This window comes from Ambystoma mexicanum, chromosome 1p (assembly GCF_040938575.1).
Source record: "Ambystoma mexicanum isolate Mex_15411 chromosome 1p, UKY_AmexF1_1, whole genome shotgun sequence".
In the NCBI taxonomy this organism is placed as follows: Eukaryota; Metazoa; Chordata; class Amphibia; order Caudata; family Ambystomatidae; genus Ambystoma; species Ambystoma mexicanum.
This window is the reverse complement of record NC_090921.1, coordinates 1,245,308,701-1,245,327,974: the sequence shown is the minus strand read 5'-3', so window position 1 is coordinate 1,245,327,974 and position 19,274 is coordinate 1,245,308,701.

Genomic DNA, 19,274 nt, shown 5'->3' with positions numbered 1-19,274 from the left:
AGCGTATCTCTGCACAACTCATTCAACAATTAGCATGTATATGGTTCTGTGGACCCATATGGTAATGGTGTAATTAACAGAGTCATTTTACAATGGTCCAGAGAATGCAATTTTTCTAACTGCAGTCTACATGTATTTTGTGTGTGTGTGATCGCGCACAGGTAATAAAATGGTTTTATAGCATTATAATTCATCATGGTAAAATATTTCCTCCACTAGGAGCTTTATTCATAGCTTTTTCACTACATTTACATTGTATTCTTATTCCCCCCTCCTTGCCTACGCAGTGTTTCTGTCGAGCGTTCTCTTTACACAGGCGGCTCGGGAGGCAGTTTGTTTGTGACATCATGCCGCTCCCCGTATGTGACATCATGGTGCCTGCCACAACACTAAAGCAACTAAGGATGTGGCCATGTGAACCGGTTCTAGGTCCTTTCGTCGGCACCCGTTTTACGACAGGTGTTTTGCCGCTAGGTTTTTTTTCCAAAAACTTTATCAAAATGTTTTTTAAATAATTTATGAGGGGGTTTACACCACCACACCACTCTTCATTTGACTATTTTTTTATTTCTGACTGCCTCTAACCCTTTATTTGCTCTTTCCCACCCCCCCCAAAAAATGTCAATTAGGTTTTCTGAAAAAACCCTGTGGCAAAACACCCGTCGTAAAAAAGGGTGTCAATGAAAGGACGCAATACCGTGTGAACAACATGGTCATGGAATTTGGTGAATTCCATACATTTTTAAGGATCTGGACAACAAGGTAAGCCACACAATGGCCTTGTTTTATCTCAAAGGAAATCCTGGGTGCAATTAGGCATTAGTTATGCTCATGCATTTTCACACAGATTCACATGGAATCTTGTGAATCACCATGCCCCTTTATCCAACCCAAAGGATTAACTGACCCAAGTAATAACTTGGGCTATGAATTTAAGACAGGGAAAGTGAAATGATGAATCCCTGTTTATCATTTCTTTCAGATGGGCATTACTTTCAAAGTTGGCTATTGTTCTTCAATGATGACTAAGTAATGTAATGACATATGATCACATTAATTAATGTTGTTTTTTATTTTTATTTGTTTGTCTGTTTTGTCACTTGCTCACTAATATTGAGTATGTATTTCTGAATTCATTATCGTGTATTATGTTTACGTGGTTGTTCTTTTATGATTTCTATGTCACTCAGCCCGGAAGACGGACTTGGGTCCGGAATGCATTGGATTTTTATGATACCTGTTGGATTCACACTGCCTTTTATGAAGAAATAAAATAGTGGGTCACTTGAAAAATGTATGATCTACAGATTTGTATGATTTAGAAATACAATGATTGAGTATAATGCACAATGTGAAAAAGTTTACAGCAACTTGTTTATAGGGCCTTACGAGAACATATGGTTAGTTAAGGGACAACCTTTGACCTTCTACATGTGGGGAGATTCATTCCCAGCTATGCTCTACTTGGGATAGAATCCTAAGCATCATTTGGTATTCGATGGCTTGGCATTGCAAACTGCAGTCAACAAGCGTTCAATCAAATTAGCTTTTTCACCACCCTCAGTTGAACTATAAATCCAGGTGACAATCAGAAAGCAGATGTCACTGCTGTGATTATGGAAGGTCAAGTTAAGTTACTAAAGACAGCTGTCACACTGCAGCTCACTTTGCTTACAGAACTACAGTAAAACAATATTATTTCAAAGTGTTCTATTCAAAAACAATAGCTAAACACTTGCCAAATAATCTATATTGCTTGAAATATTACAATATTAATTAGAACAGAGGTCTGCAACCTGAGGCTCTCCAGATGTTTTCGTCTACACTTACCATGTTGTCTCCCCCTTTGCAATCTAGGACTGACGGATTTGTAGTCCACAACATCTAGAGAGCCAAAGGTTGCAGACCCCAGATAAAAAGAAATAGGAGATTGTTGGTGGGGAGAATAGAACGCACAGCTCATGTGTGCATGGGTGTACATGAACCTACATTAACTACAGGATACCCACACACACATGATCAAATTTGTGTGGGAAGAACTATGATGTTACTTTAGGGAAGGGGTAGAAGAGGAACATCTGGACCGATTGCTGCAGGACAATAGTATGGCTGTGGTTAGTTAGTTGACTTCCCTGCGAAGCCACGCCTACTGCTCTGCAGGTGTACAGGGATGAGTAGTGAATGAAACTCCTACTCAGCCGCACACTCCTTCTAACCCAGCATTCATCATAATCATGAAGGCAAAACAGGCACAGTCTGACAGATATACCTCCTTCACCTCTTAGGATAGCGCAGACCAAGGGTAGGCTGTACTCTTCTGTGAGGGGGTGGGGGATGAACTTGTTAAAACGCAAATCAAACAACAATGTTACTGTGGTACCAAAATACAAGAATGTACAACAAAGGCCCAATAAAAGTAGGGTATTTGTAGTTAAATGAACAATACACACATCTAATCTAATCAAAAATACTGCAACCCACCCCTGTATAGGAAAACACAGAGCATGCAGACTTTGAAATAAATGGAGTACTATTGGTTGAAGGGGGGGCACAGGCACTGATTTCAGCAGCAAATGTCAAAGTTATTAGAGATGGCTTTGAAAATGTAGAGAGTGGGGTATTTTAAGTCGCTATGGCCCTTTAAGACAGCCCATTCAGTCCAGGACCACTTTGCATGCCTTAAAATGCTTGTCTTTGGAGCTCAACAGTGTCAAGCCTGGCTTCTAGCTACTTTGTTGCAGTTCGAGAAGGTGTCAAGATGTGTCGCGACTACCCAATGGTGAGTCAGAATCGAGGCGATTCGAGATGAGGGTTCCTGATGGACTAAGCCAGGGTACAAGACTCAGACTCAAGAGAGTTCCAAAAGTAGGTACACAGATCAAATTGCTTAGAGTGCCAAAGGCTGCCCTACAAGTCTGGTAAATATTTGAAGTTAGTCGAGCAGGTTGAGATGGTTCAAAAAGCATCTTGAAGCTGGAAACTGCTCATAGACTTTAGAGTTGCTGGGATACCCAGTTCAGCGTCGCTTGGGACAGGGTACGTCCTTTCACCTGCACTTCCAAACAAAGAAGTTTTGTAGAGAATACTTTGTTCACCACCAGTGAGCAGGTCCTGGGTAAGAATGGTCTCAGCTGCAGTAGGTCTTTTCCAGTTAGCAGTCACCCCAAATATGGCCTTTGTATGGTTAGGGCAGGGCTCTGCAACCTGTGGCTCTTCAGATGATTTGTACTACGATTCCTCACCAATAACTAGGCTAGCCAGGGCTGGTTATAGTTGTGGTTCAAAACATCTGGAAAGCCAAAGGTTGCAGACCCTGAGTTAAGGAGGAGAGCTTGCCTCTTCCTTGATGCTCTCTGTCTTCACCTCGATGGAAGACAACTTTGGATCAGACGGTACTGCCAACTACATTCCAGCTACATTTTTCTTCTTCCAGGTCAACTTCAACTTCAAATCAACTTAGGCGACCCTCCACTTATACATGGAAAAGGGCCAAAATGGATTGTTTCCATTCTAATCTTATGTAAGGGGTCAAATCCTGATTGTTGTTTTACAATCATTTTGCTTTGTGATGTCATATCTAGAAGGGCCTGCCCTTTGTAGCACTGAACCTGCTCCTGCACACTGGAGGCAATTCCTGTCATCCTTGAAGATGACAACTCTTCCACATGAAAGAAAGAAGGCTCTTGCTAGGACCCAGCCCATATATGTTGATTTGGCAAAACTACAGACAGTAAATACACTGGAGTCAGCAGAGTCTGAGAGAGGCTAAGTGGAGGCTGTATTAGTTTTTCGACCACATACTTTTTTCCACATTATTCCTGACTTTCACAGTCTATCTACCACCTTCATCATTGGAAGGAGGAGCAATCCCATAAAACCCTAGCTGACACGTGGAGCGGCGTGGAGTCAGCAGAGTCTGAGGGAGTTTGAGCAGAGGCTGGGAGGCAGAGCCGTCTCATTAGCAGCTACGAAGATCATGGCGACCGCGCCTGGACCGCTCGGTCCGCGTACAAGGCAGACGGCTAAAACCGCTTCATCATCACATCTGCCACCCTGCCCCACTCCACCACGATCGCGAATTAGACAACCGCGATCGTTAGAAGAGATGATAATAGAACAGCCCCGTCTACAACAATCGATCACAAAGGTGGCTGCCGCCGCGAGGAATAACTTTGAATCACGCACTGAACAAATAGCGACGCATATTGAACACACCTCGCTAACATGCATTCAGGCGGAAGATTCTTTGCCTCAACAAAGGCTAGGTGAAATAAAAACTGACACAATAGGCATGAGTAATGATGTCTTTCTGGATGAAAATGAACATTCACAAACGCACACAACAAAGGTTGTTATGCACATCTCACTCCAGGAACCTGAATTTAATGAACCAGAACCCCCCCCCAGAGTGCCTTCAACCCCCTCAAATGATTGCACAGTGTTGCACATTGAACAAAAACCAGAAGAGCGACTGAAACTAGAAATTCTCAATGGAACACCAAACATAGCTCCATATAAACAAAGTGACCAAATGCACTCTATTTCATATAACGATCTCACCTTTTCCACAACGTCTCAGAAAAACAAAGCAATACAAGCAAAACTAAAATGGAAAACAAAGAATGATAGCCTTAAAAGACATTCATTGGCAATGGAATAACCGAGAAAAACACGAGTGGAAAGGCTATCATTAGAAATTAAAGAAATTGAAGATAGAATGATAATCCAAGAAAAACAGAATTATATCTTTGACATATCTGAGCCTTTAGAGCCCTCAAAAATTAAAGCAACTATGACACTCACTGCACTTTTTGTAACAAACAGAGAAGCATGCAGACCTAAGTCACCGCTGAGATCGACTACAACACAAATAAAGGAAGAAATACATATGTCAAGTCAGCATGACATAGAACAAGAAAAAATGAATGATCATCGATCGACTCCAAATCTGAAATGTAACTGTCAAGATCTTAGAGATCAGCCTCGCAAAGCAATTACAACCTCCATGATGGAACTACAAAATATAATGATGATCGCATCAACCCACGCCTTGTTACTGTTTCTAAAATTGTACGAAACATTAGCAGATACTATCAGAGATAAAGCAACACTCTTGGCGATGATACAAACCAAACTAACTCCTATCGAAAGTCACATACCAAAATTGAAGTGAGACTCAAGCCAATGGCAGATGAGGCTCTTTGACATCGCCAGAAGCGATAGAGAAGAACAGGCTCAAATCACGGCAACAATGTTGTAAATAATTGCAGACAAACAGAGGAAAACGGCATCAAACCCGGAGAATGAGTGGGGCAAATCAACTAATATGCCAATGAGACGAGAAGAGCATAAATGCGACCATCACAACATGAACAATGGATCTACAGAGACCCGTGAGAAGGACAAAATCATCCAGAGTCTGCAAGGGGAATCAATGCTTCATAAAGTACTCCCCATTACTACTGTTAGCGATAATATACAGCACCAAATGGGGAATCCAGAACAATTAAGAAAATCTGGAGCTAAAGAAGCAATAATCCCTCATATTGACAATCAGAAACACTTAGAAACATTCTCAATATTTGAATAACAAAAAAACAACCAGAAATCAAAGACCCTGATTTACAACAATAAGCAAAAAAAAGTGCCTCCCCAGACTAAAAAGAAAAGGAATGCTAAAAGAGGCTCACAAGCCTTCAGAAGAAATTTAACAGTGCCAGGGAAGCCAAATTCCTTGCAATATCCAGATAACACAGCATCACATAAAGTTCAAGAGAAAATTAATCAACCACGTCTAAACCCAAAGGATCAGAGGTCCATCTTAACAGCAGAAGAGTGTGTAGATCGAAATCGAATGCTGGACATGTCTGTTTATATAGATGATGTATCAGAGCCTGAATTAAATGAAGATTAAATAAACGGGAACATGTCCTTAATTATTATCAATGAATACAAGGAAACCAATAGTCAATGCAATCAAACCCAAAATCTATCATGTGAAACCATCTCGGAAGGCGAAATGAGCAAACATGAACAAGCTTACAGTAACATCAAAGACGATTCTTTGTTAGAACAATTAACAGAGGAAGGAAATAATGGAAACGTTGACCACTCATCAAATGGCTCACAAAGGTTTACAGACTCTCGGATTCAACTACCGACTTTTCTGGACCCCAGAACTAGTATACAAAAGAATGTGATCTTTATAGATCACATAACATCAAAAGAAGATGTGCTTGTACTGAATAGAACAAATATGATAAGACTGCTTCAAGCAATCCCACAGCTAAAAACCATACATTCAATGGATATTAAGCTGGTTGAATTTTGTCATCCCTAAAAACGGATCAAGTGCATATACATCTTATAACACTGCAAATGCAAACAAAGGTCCTGAACAACGCTGATTTATTGGCTTTAGATGTACTACTGTCAAAAAAAGAGAAACCAAGTCTCCCGTAAAGATAACATCAGAGAGTCTGCTCTACGAGGAAGAATGTGGACGAAGAACTTCTAATGAAGATAAGCCACTGAATAGATGCATGGAAAGAAGCCCTACTCACCACCTGATCAGACGAGAATATGATAGTTCAGAAAATTATGGATCGGATAACCAAGAAAATATTGAATAGCAACTAATTAATAAGGGAAATTTGCATCTATCCATCTGCAGCTGGAACACCAAGGGGTCAGGATATATGCTACAGAGTGAACACATTGACTTACAAGAACACCAAATGTTCTGCTTACAAGAAACATGGCTCTCTGTTGTTCCAACCTGTGAGGGTTATGAAGTATGCAGGAATCCGGCAATAACAAAACCAAAAGGTCACCCTGCCTCAGGATTAATGAAATTGATTAAATCAGACGGCACCTTGAAAATCATTAACTCAACAAATCCTAACCCATGGACACAGATCACTATCGTCCAATATAAAGCACATGGTCAATTGGGAATGATGGGATCAAAGAAGCTAGGAATATTTAATCTTTACTGCAATCCCATAGCAATATGTCCTGCAACCATCACAGATATTGTACTGTCTGCCGTAGATGATATGCGGCTAAAATACAATAAACTAGAAATGATCCTTTGTGGAGACTTGAACATCCATCTGTTTGCACAAGACAGCGGAGAGCTTGATATGATGAAAAAATCTTCTCGGGCTCGAATATAGGTCAAAGAAATGGCTAAAAGACAACTCATACTGATTAACAAAGATTTTACGGGATCACATCCTTCCGAAATCAACCTGGAGAGGATATTCTTCTTCTGCAATCCTGGACTATATCTATATATTTGAGGGGATCGCAGAAACAACTGTAACATTTTCAAATTCCCCTACAAAAAACAGCAGACTATCAATTGAATGGTTTATGACTCTAGCCCACTCACAGAGAATACAATTACCAAAACTGGATCTGAATAACGGTACGACCCGCCTTAGAATCTCTGCGAAACAAATTACCAGTTTACCAGAGATCTTTAAAACTGCACTATGACATCAAAAAGACAAACTAGACTGTAGATGGATGCCAAAACCGTTTATGTATCCTAACAAACAGAATAGGAAATCATGGAAAGACCATAACCATGCATACAACAACCTAATAGCATCAAAGAAACGGGAGCTACGGAAAAACTTGAAGCAAGTTAAAAAGGTGGATAATCCACACTTTCTCACAAATGCCAAAAAATTAAAACAGCAGTACTGTAACTGGATCGAAGGCATGAAAACAGTTATAATGCAAAATGACACAGCAACAATGCTAAAGGCGTTGAGGAACCAAAATACTAGGAATGTATGGACTCTACTCAACAAGCAAATGAATTAGCAGGAACAAATGATTAAGAAAGAATCAAAGACGGCTTGGATCGATCATTTCTCTACATTATACAAAAACCAAAATGAACAGGACTATGACACCAAAAGCCCCAAATGGAGAATATCATGGGATTCGACAGATATTATGGAACATATTAAAAACCTAAATCCATCCCGGGCCTCAAGCCCAGATGGATTGAGCAATGCACAACTGAAGCAAAATCCTGAAATATGGACAGACATCAGTACTGAAATCTTCAAAGTGATTAATATAAAAAATACCATTGCACTTACTTGGAAAACTGCTATCCTTATACTGATTTTTAAGGAAGGAGACCGGACAATTTCAAGAAATTACTGCCTCATAGCGTTGTTAGATCCCCTAGGCAAGGTCTTTGCATCTCTACTTTTACAGAAATTGGTAATGTGGGCAAAGGTGGCTTGAAGGACTGACCCCAGACAAATGAGTTTTGTTAAAAATACTGGGACAGGTATTAATCTGCTCCTTTTAAATGTATTGAAGCTGGAAGCATTGAAGGAGAGATCCAGGACCTATGCGGCTTCTTATAGATCTTGAGCTCGTGTTTGATGCCATCAACAGAAAGAAATTATGGGAGAAACTCAAAAAAATTAACTTTCCTAATGACATTCTACAACCCATTAAAACACTTTATACCAATACCTCAGTGAACATAAGATTATCATAAGCTAGTAATTTGTCTACAAAAATCCTTACATCGAATGGTTTGAAGCAGGGTTGCCCCCTTGCAGCAACTCTCTTCAATGTATACATATCAGACATAATTGACCATCAACAGAACACAAATGCCAATCCTCTTAAGCCTAATAACACACCAATAACATACATGTTACATGCTGATGATTTGGTAATATTTGACAAAACGAAAATAAGTCTTCAAAAGAGTATCAATGGCTTAGCCTCATATATTAATAAATAAATAAATAATAATAATATTGATGCAAATTAACTAAACATAAATACAAAAAACACTTGAGTGATAACCCTAACACACAACCTGAAGACAAAGCAAAAAACCCTAACAATATGTCTCAAAGGAAACCAACTCGAATCAGTAACTTCAATGAAATACCTAGGGGTAATGATAAATCAGTCAGAAACTGAAAAACAATGGGTTGATAAAATAAAAGAAAAGGCATTGGGGGTAATTCATAGAATTTAGCGCACAAGTGGCGCACGCGGCTGGGGCACAGTGTGCGCGTGCAAATCTCTGCGCCAGTCATGTGCGCTAAAATCCATTTCCGCGCACAGCGTATTCATGGATTTTAGCTACCAAAACCAGCCGTGGCGCACAGTGGCACAGCGACCCTGCAGCAGCATCAGTTACGGCCCCAATAACGGCCCTCGCGCAGGGGAAAGCCATCAAAATCCCCAATCCAGTGCAAAGGGCTGCGCTAACCCTGTACCAGCACGGCAAGCGGGGTACGTGTATTACCGGGGTTCGTGGGAAGTTTCATACGCGATTGGCCCTGTGGGAGCGGGGTATGTGTATTACTGGGGTTCGCGGGAAGTTTCACACGTGATTTCAGCAGGGTACGTGTATTTCGGGGATGAGCGGGAAGTTTCACACGCGATAGACCCTGTGCGAGTGGGGTACGTGTATTTCGGGGGTGCGTGGGAAGTTTCACATGTGATTTCAGTAGGGTACGTGTATTTCGTGAGTGCGCCGGAAGTTTCACACGCGATAGGCCCTGAGCGAGTGGGGTACGTGTATTTCGGGGATGCGTGTTAAGTTTCACATGCAATTTCAGCAGGGTACGTGTATTTCAGGGGTGCGCAGGAAGTTTTACACGCGATTGGCCTGGGTACGTGTATTTCAGGGGTGCGCGGGAAGTTTTACACACAATTCCAGCAGGGTACCTGTATTTCAGGGGTGTGCGGGAAGTTTCACACGCGATTTCAGCAGGGTACGTGTATTTCAGGGGTGCGCAAGAAGTTTTACACGCGATTGGCCTTGGTACGTGTATTTCAGGGGTGCGCTGGAGGTTTTACACACGGTTTTGCTGTCAGAGCGGGGAACGCATATTTTGGGGGTGAGCGGGGAGTCCTACACGTGAATTGGCAGTGTGGGTCCTCCCAGGTGTCCTCTCTACCCCCTCCACAGCCCCTGCAGGCAGCACACACCACAGGGTACTACCCTGCACCCCTGGTCATGTCCCCAAGCACCCCCACACCCCAGCAGTGAGGGGCACCTGCCAGCAGGCCCCCACTCATGTCTCCCTGCACCCCCACCCCCCCAGCATTGACAGGCACCTGCCAGCAGGCCCCGACACATGTCCCCCAGCACCCCCACCCCCCAGCAGTGAGGGGCACATGCCAGCAGGCCCCCACTCATTTCCCCTTGCACCCCCACCCCCCCAGCATTGACAGGCGCCTGCCAGCAGGCCCCGACACATGTCCCCCAGCTCCCCACCCCCCATCATTGACAGGCACCTGCCAGCAGGCCCCGACACATGTCCTCCAGCACCCCACACCCCAGCAGTGAGGGGCACCTGCCAGCAGGCCCCCACTCATTTCCCCCTGCACCCCCACCCACCCAGCAATGACAGGCACCTGCCAGCAGGCCCCGACACATGCCCCGATGACGTGTTATCACAATCTAGATCCCTGGCTCTTATGGCCACCCAAATCCCACCCCACGCCACCCCAGTCCAAACACCCAACCAAGCTTTATATCCACTCCAAATTAAAATCCCCATTACATGATAGATCACAAATAAGCAGTATGTGCATAGTACAAGTCTGTCAGACCCACACAATGGCAACACATGACTGAGGAAACCCACATTGTGACATGCATGAAACCAATGAGAGAAGACCACACATTGAAGTAAGAAACAAAAATGTATTCAAGTCAAAATGAAGGAAATGAAATAAAAACACACAATAATGCCAATAATAATCAAAATGCAGCATGTCCCAAAAAATGATAAATAAATAAAATGCGAATCCAAATTAATCCAAATGAAAATGTGTCCTAAGTCACCGTCCAAGAAAGCAAATCCAAAGGGAAAGAAAAGCGTAATATCCATTGCTCCATGGTGAAGAAAAAAAAAGATGAAGGAGAAAAATCCACTGTAAAACTATGTACAAATAGCAAATCCAGGGTCCTTGAGCCCAACGACATAAATGAAACCTACAATGAAACCTACCTAATTACTAACTATATACAAAAATGTGGGGCATAGTCCATGCGCCCCAAATGAAATTATGGGAGAAACTCAAAAAAATTAACTTTCCTAATGACATTCTACAACCCATTAAAACACTTTATACTAATACCTCAGTGAACATAAGATTATCACAAGCTAGTAATTTGTCTACAAAAATCCTTACATCGAATGGTTTGAAGCAGGGTTGCCCCCTTGCAGCAACTCTCTTCAATGTATACATATCAGACATAATTGACCATGAACAGAACACAATTGCCAATCCTCTTAAGCCTAATAACACTCAAATAACATACATGTTACATGCTGATGATTTGGTAATATTTGACAAAACGAAAATAAGTCTTCAAAAGAGTATCAATGGCTTAGCCTCATATATTGATGCAAATTAACTAAACATAAATACAAAAAACACTTGAGTGATAACCCTAACACACAACCTGAAGACAAAGCAAAAAACCCTAACAATATATCTCAAAGGAAACCAACTCGAATCAGTAACTTCAATGAAATACCTAGGGGTAATGATAAATCAGTCAGAAACTGAAAAACAATGGGTTGATAAAATAAAAGAAAAGGCATTGGGGGTAATTCATAGAATTTAGCGCACAAGTGGCGCACGCGGCTGGGGCACAGTGTGCGCGTGCAAATCTCTGCGCCAGTCATGTGCGCTAAAATCCATTTCCGCGCACAGCGTATTCAAAGAAAAAAGAAATGAAACTTAACACTAATGAACTATATACAATGGCGGCGGGCAAGTCCAATGGCTCACTTGTTGATGTCATGGGCCAGGGCATCATCGAATTCCTGTTCAATGTCTTGGAGGTGGGCCTGTTCTCTGGCCCTGAGGTCTCGCAGGGATAACCCCATGTCCACCTCCAACTCCCTGCGAATTCCCTCGAGGCACTCAGCCCACCTAAGCGCCCTGCGCACGGAGTTCTCCGCCCTGACCATTGTGAGCCCTGCCTCCTCTGCCCGCCGCCGCTCCGCACCTATCTGCTGGCCCAACCGCTGCCACACGGAAGACATTCCCATTCCAGGGTCCTCCTGCCCTCCGGCCGATGCCTGCCCCTCTGATGTAGATGGCCCCGAGCTGTGATGCCTCCCGCGTTGAGCCTGCCGCTGCCTCCGACGCAACTGCCTCTGCCAGCATGACGGCATCCAGGCTGATGGAATCCACTGATGCCATCGTGCACGTGCCCTGCCCGATGATGCCGGCACATCCTCCATCTGCTGGGGTCCAGTTGCTGTGGTGTCCACCCCTGCTGGACCTCCGACTCCCGACTGTGGCAGGGATGGGATCCCCACCGAGCTGGCTGTGTTGGTCAGGGCAGGTCCACAGGGGGCCCTGGTGGCATCTGGGCCGGAAGACGGCATGGAGAACGACTGGCGCATAGTCTCCACAGAGGAGGAGAGGGCCGCCAGAGTGGCCGACACATGTACAAAACCAAAAACCATGTGTTGCTCAGTAGCGACCTCCTCATCCTCTGTGGAAACCACCAACCTGGATGGCTCCACACCATCTTCCGCCGTTGCAAGCCCCTGTGGGGGCTCACCCACCCCTTCCACTGCAGCCGTAGTGGCAGATGCAGCACCAGTCCCCTCACTCCCGGACGATGGTAAATTCTGGGAGGGTGACTGGGCCTTGCGTCGCCGGCCGGTGGGGGCATCCCCACCGCTTTGCTCCACACCGCCGTCTCCGCCCTCTCATCACTTGCCGCTGTGTAGAGGGAGACATAGAACACAAGCATCAGGGTACTGTACAATGGTCCCCTAGACAGGAAGCAATAGCAGATGAGTGGCAATGTCAAACATCACTTCCATCATGTCCCTCGACAACACATGGGTCAGTGCAGGCAAAACACATGCAGTAAAAGGCATGGCGCATGCAATGAACATTAGCATAAATGTCCAAGGGACTCTTGAAACATACAATGCTGGTTTGAAACTCACATGCATCATGGGTCATGCCTATCACATGCACACACTTCACCGTAGTTTCATCCATCTGGCCTTGTACACCCCAGACACAGTGGATACAAGGATGAGTAGGCTGCATCAGTGAATCTGAACATTGTCACGGACATGTGTCATGCATCCATGGCATTTACAAGTCACAGACATGCAAGTCAGACACTCAGACATAGACACCGTACATGTCCATGACCGCAGCACCCATCTCTCACACCCCATCCATGTCCAATAACAGAGACAGGCATGCATTAATGTGTGCATTCCGCATGCTGCTCCGCATGTTGCATTGTAACACATGCACCTACCATGAGGTTCACACATTACTGGTCTCACATGCATGACCATGATGTCCCTGCACACACACATACGTACATGGCCTATGTCAGACATACAGGCAAGTATCAGACAACCAGCACGCTCCAACATGCCCTGTCTCACACAGCAACGCTTGGCCACTTACCGCTCAACTCCAGACGGATCTGCCTCTGAAGGATCTGGGCATGGAGGGCTGGCGCTACATGTTCCAGGACCCTCATCTGGATGGTACTCATGCTGCCCCAGCCCCCCTCCACGAGGCGCCGGGCCTTTACGAGGGTCCTCGACCTCAAGTCCTGCCAGCGCTTCTTGACTTACTTGATGTTGCGGGTTGCCACCCCCTCCGCGTTGATGGCAACCACAAAGTCGTCCCAGATCCTATCCTGTCCTTCCTTGTTGGCGCGTGATGTTCCGAAGAGGGCATCATAATGCCCCAGGACATGTTCCACTAGGACACCAACTTCCTTCTGACTGAAGCTGGTGGCCCTCTGCCCTCTGGCTGGGGGTCGCCAGTGGTCTCAGATGGTGTTTTCCCCGACATGGCAACCCCCCGGGGCAGGCGTGGGTTGGCAACTGGGTCCTGGGGCCGGGCTGTGGACGATGGTATCCCAGTCGGGCGTCTTCTGTTCCAGCAGGGGTGGACACAGCAACTGGACCCCTGCAGAAGGCTGATGTGCAGGCACCAAATAGCAGGGCACATGGGCAGCAGGCAGTCAGGCAGCAGCAGATGGCAGGTGGGAGCGTGCTCGGGGCTCTGGTGGGAAGGAAAATGGCCTTCAGGGCAGGAGCGTGGTCTTCCGTGTGTTTTGGCGTGGCCAGCTTGATATGGAGTGATTTGGCACGTGAAAAAATTGCACGTCAGCGTGTAATTCGAGGAAAGGCCCTTAGCGCGTAAGCGCGTCAGCAAACGTACATGATTTCATTGGACCAAAGGCCCTTGAAAGCGGGTCTGTGACGTATCGCGCACGGGCATTGCCCTTTCGCGTGTAAAACTTCCCGCGAACCCCAGGAATACACATACCCTGCTGAAATCGCATGTCCAGGAATACACATACCCTGCTGAAATCGCGTGTGAAACTTCCTGCGCACCCCCGAAATACACGTACCCTGCCGAAATCGCGTGTGAAACTTCCCGCGTACCCTTGAAATACACGTACCCTGCTGAAATCGCGTGTGAAAATTCCCGCGCACCCGCTAAATACATGTACCCTGCTGAAATCAAGTGTGAAACTTCCTGCGCACCCCCGAAATACACGTACCCAGCTGAAATCGCATGTGAAACTTCCCGCGCACCCCCAAAATACACGTACACTGCTGAAATCGCGTGTGTAACTTCCCGCACACCCCCGAAATACATGTACCCAGCTGAAATTACGTGTAAAACTTCACGCGAACCCCAGGAATACACGTACCCCACCCAGTATATGCATGCTTTTTATTTGTGCACACTTTTGTAATGTGCAGGGACGCTACCGCCTGCCTTCGTGTGGCGGACGTGTTTAGGCCTGTGCATGTCTTTGCCCGTGCGCAGGTTTGCCCTATTCGATTCCATGTATACGTTTGGTTCGTGTGCGTGTGGGCGTTCCGTGTACTTCCCAGTAGTACTTCCCCCGTTACGCCTTCTTTTTCACGCGTTATTCCCCATTCCGCGTGTTACGCCCCATGTTCCGCCTACTTTTGTTGTGTGCGCTGCGCTATATGCGCTTTCGCTGTGCGCTTAGCGCACGCTGTTTGGAGACGTGTGCGCCAGCGTGCGCCCTGCACGGATTTGGCGCACAACCAGTGGGAAAGTAGCGCAGCGCCTTCCTTGAATCGCACACGTGCGCTTGCTTTCTCACGCTTGCGCCTCCTTGCGCCTGCTTGCGCTGGGATTTTCAGCGCACGTTTGTTCCATGAATCGGCTCCATTATTTCTAGCTCGGCAGGAAACATCCCACACCGTAAATATGGAGTGAACGCTTTAAAACCTGTGATGACATTTTACAGGCAGAAAATATTGTTAATAACATATGGTTCGGAAACTATGCTGAACGCACCACACGATATGTGGACAACGCTAGAAGGGATAATATGGAGGCAAATCTTGACCCTAGTACCAACTTTCCCTGCTCGGTGTATACGCCATGAACTGGCCATACAATCTATGGAAACAATGAAAAAGTGGAAATCCTTAACGCTAAGATGGAAATAACAATAAAAGCAACGGTCCTGAATGTATGGAAAGATACTTGTACTAAAATCCTGGAATGTGAGGACATTTCATTAGATATGCTAAATCGTCCACAGAAAGCCAAAATAAAACTGCTAAGAAATGATTGGATACGAACAATCGAACCAAATTCACAATACAAATTTTCAATAACACACAAAATCGATGCTCGAGCGTTGCACTAACTCCCACAGTACCTCCAGCAATTTCCAGATCGATGCATGAGAGACACTTTTTTTAGACTGCCCCATCAGGCTAGGCTTACAACACAATACATACCACACTAACATCCTCAACACACATTGTTTTCTTGCAAATATAGCATGTAAGGTAAGGCAAGCAAAACAAAATAAAACAGATAGTCCAGAGTCCATTGTCATGAGCTAAACCAGTCCTTAAACATTGATGGTCCTGTGGAGGCAACATTAGTTAGACAAAACATACAGTACAATGAAAAGTGGTGTCAACATTCAATACTTCTATTCTAAATATTATGCAATGGCTATTTACAGAGACCACATCATGCATACTACCTAGACAGGTCCACCAAAACCAGAACTCAAACTCAGCCACATCTCACAGAACCACATGGGCACTGTACCAAAAATCACACGGAGTACACACCCGCTACAGGCCTCACATGGCATCTAATATTGCCATTACACAGTATCCAAATTCAGTAATGGGTACAATAAACAGTAGAACAATTAATGATGGAGCCACGCATGTGCTCCTAAATCAGATTCCAATCAGCTTCCTCAAATGCAGGAAACATCTCTTGTTGAAATATAGGCCAGCACGTATTAAAATACAGTCCAAAAAAGTACTGCAGAGCGTCCCAGTAGCTCTTCACTTTCGACACCAACTGTAATAGCACCCACAGCGTCACACTCCCTCAAGCACCACTAAAAGGTGAACAGAGCGGCACTTCACTCCATGCTGCACAGTCGCAGAAGCTCTCTCATGTATACGCCTGTGCACCACAGCTGCTGCGCTCCCACCCAGATCACAACGCCGTACCAACGCTGCAACAATGCATAAGCAACCATCAAGCTCTTCTTGTCCACTCAGGCTGGTCCTTCTAAAGAGCACCCGCACACCGCACCTGTTGCTCCTCATCACTGAAATCACGGCACAGTGGCCATTGTTCCTCATTTCACGCAGGCCCAAATAAAATAGCACCTTGGTGCGTGCCAACGCCGCACGAAGCCAACGAACATCCAGTCCCATAAAGGGCGTCGGATGATGACTTTCTAATCTGTCATCATCTCTTTGTGTCCTTGAATAGTACAGAGCTCCGGACTGCTCCCAACAGCTAGATGTACCGTGCACCTGCTCACACCACCGCCAGCACCGGGGCACTACGCCCCTCTCCGTTACACAGACACGTATAGGGCACACTTGACGGGGATGGCAAAAACTCAGGTAAAACCCTGCTACCTCTTTTTTTCCCATGTGCACATTGTGGCCCTTACAAAGCTGCATCTCACCTCTCCCAGGCCATGACAGCCGCCAGTTAGCCTCTGCCAAGCCTCTTTAAAGGTTGCCAAAGTATTCAACCTCTTACTCCTTTTTTTTCCATATGCACATCCCGGGCCTTGAAAAGCCATCTCACCTCTCCCAGGACATGACAGCTGCCAGGTAATCTCTCCCAGGCCTCTCTAAAGGCTGCCCAAGTGTCTCTCCCAGGCTTCCTCTACGAAGCCGTCATTTGTTCTCTCCCAGGCCATTTTAAAGGCTGTCAAGCACCTTGTGAATAAAGGACCCTCCCAGATATGCTCGGGGGCCCTCTCGCTGCTCCCTTCAGCTACACTCCCGCCCCCAGCTGCCCCTCACTGGTCCTGGCACAACTGCTTTGATCTGTGCAAGGGGTCAGCTCACCTTTGGGGACGGGAGGGCTTGTGGATGTCTCCTCTTCCTCTGGTTGCAGCACTGGACCTCTGCTCACTCTTACCCTGTTCCTGTCTTCACTTCCCGGCTTGTTCATGGGTTCTGAAAGTTCCTCATCACCATTGATAAGACTGCTCTGGGACAGATGAGTCAGGAGCCACACTGCAGGTAGGACCTTTACTTTAGTTACAGGTACAGGTTCAGGATAACAGGTACAGGTCAATTTCATAGAGGGAGAACATCGACCAGCCCCATTGCTCTGGATCAGGCTCTCTTCAACTGACATACACAGAATCTCCAGGGTCATTCACACCACAACATTACACAGGCATACATTCCACCAGGCATTCTGTCAAGCAAGCCTTCATGCAGGACCAAGGCAGGGAAACACAAGACATAACAAAAGGACTTTTTGACGTTTCTGATTTGTGTTGTACTTTATTTTCCTTGATTATCTTAGTTGCCATTGTATCTTGCTTTTATTATGTATTAGTGTTTTTTTTTCTATAGCTGTATTTACTGTCTGTTGTTTTATGTGAGGTTTTTCACTCTGACATAAAGATAACATTTTAATTTTTACATCGAAAAATTACCGGCCTAATGATAGACAGCATGTCATGTAGGTGTATCACTGTTGAGCAAAGATCGATGTGCTTGTGGATGACAAAGACATTGGGCCTCATTACACGGTAGGCGGTGAGCCATGGCGCTATTAGCGCCATGGCTCATGCCGGTAAAATACCGGCACCGCCTTGGCAGAAAGGGGATTTACCGCCCCATTCCAAGGTTGGAGGGGCGGTAAATCCCCTTTCCGCCATTGCCCTTCCCCATTCCCATTTCTGCCCCATAGGGCTCTATGGAAATGGGGAAGGCGCTAATTACGGCACCGCAATTTTGCGGTGCCGTAATTAGCTCCGAGGTCCCTTAGCGGGTTGGATTTTAACGCCTGCAAAAAGCAGGCGTTAAATCCCCCAACCCGCAAAGGGAACTCGTAGTACGGCGGTAAGGGTTAACGGTCACCGTTGCCATTAACGGTGACCGTTAACCCTTACCGCCGTCCGTGTAATGAGGCCCATTGTGGTCAAGAAAGAATAGAACCAAAGTGGACCAACCAATTGCAATTTATTTTGGGTCCATTGCTCAAAACGATCAGAGGAGCCAGTACTGTAAGGAAACTTCTAATCTTCATGGGGAAACAAGCACCCCTTCTGGTGTTCAACCATGACCATTTTAATAGACTGTCACATACGAACCAGTGTCGCTTCTCACTGATGATCATTACAAGACATTTTACAGCCTGGACAACCTGCCAACACAACTAGTGAATGTACTCCAAGTGTTCCAAAATATTGTGGGAAAGCCGGTCACTGGCCACCAACCCTGGATCCAGGCAGCACTAACTCATATATGAAACATTTGCCTCCAATATATCGTTCCTGGTATTTCCTGATGTAATATGGAATTTTACCATTTCGGGGGCAGAGTTTCCCGTGATCAGCCAATGTGTTCTTTGTGGACACATCACGGACTGGTGTACCTTCAGTAGAATTGGAACTGTCCAGCGTGTCGAACAGCCGGCAACATGGAACAGGCATTCAGGATTTCTCGTCATGAGAGAAGAGCGGATCCCATGCCTGTCTGTTCATAGTGCATCCTCCCGAACTACGCTGGATGGTATCTGTCCCTAATTATGCTGAATGCCTCCATCCGTCCCTAATTAAGCTGAATACCTGCCCTCGTCCCTAATTACGTTGAATACTTACTTTTCCATCTTCATGTATTTTTCCTCTTCTGTCACTTCATTATGTTGAACTTTGTAATGGTATCCCCAACCGCCCGCAGTAGACCAGA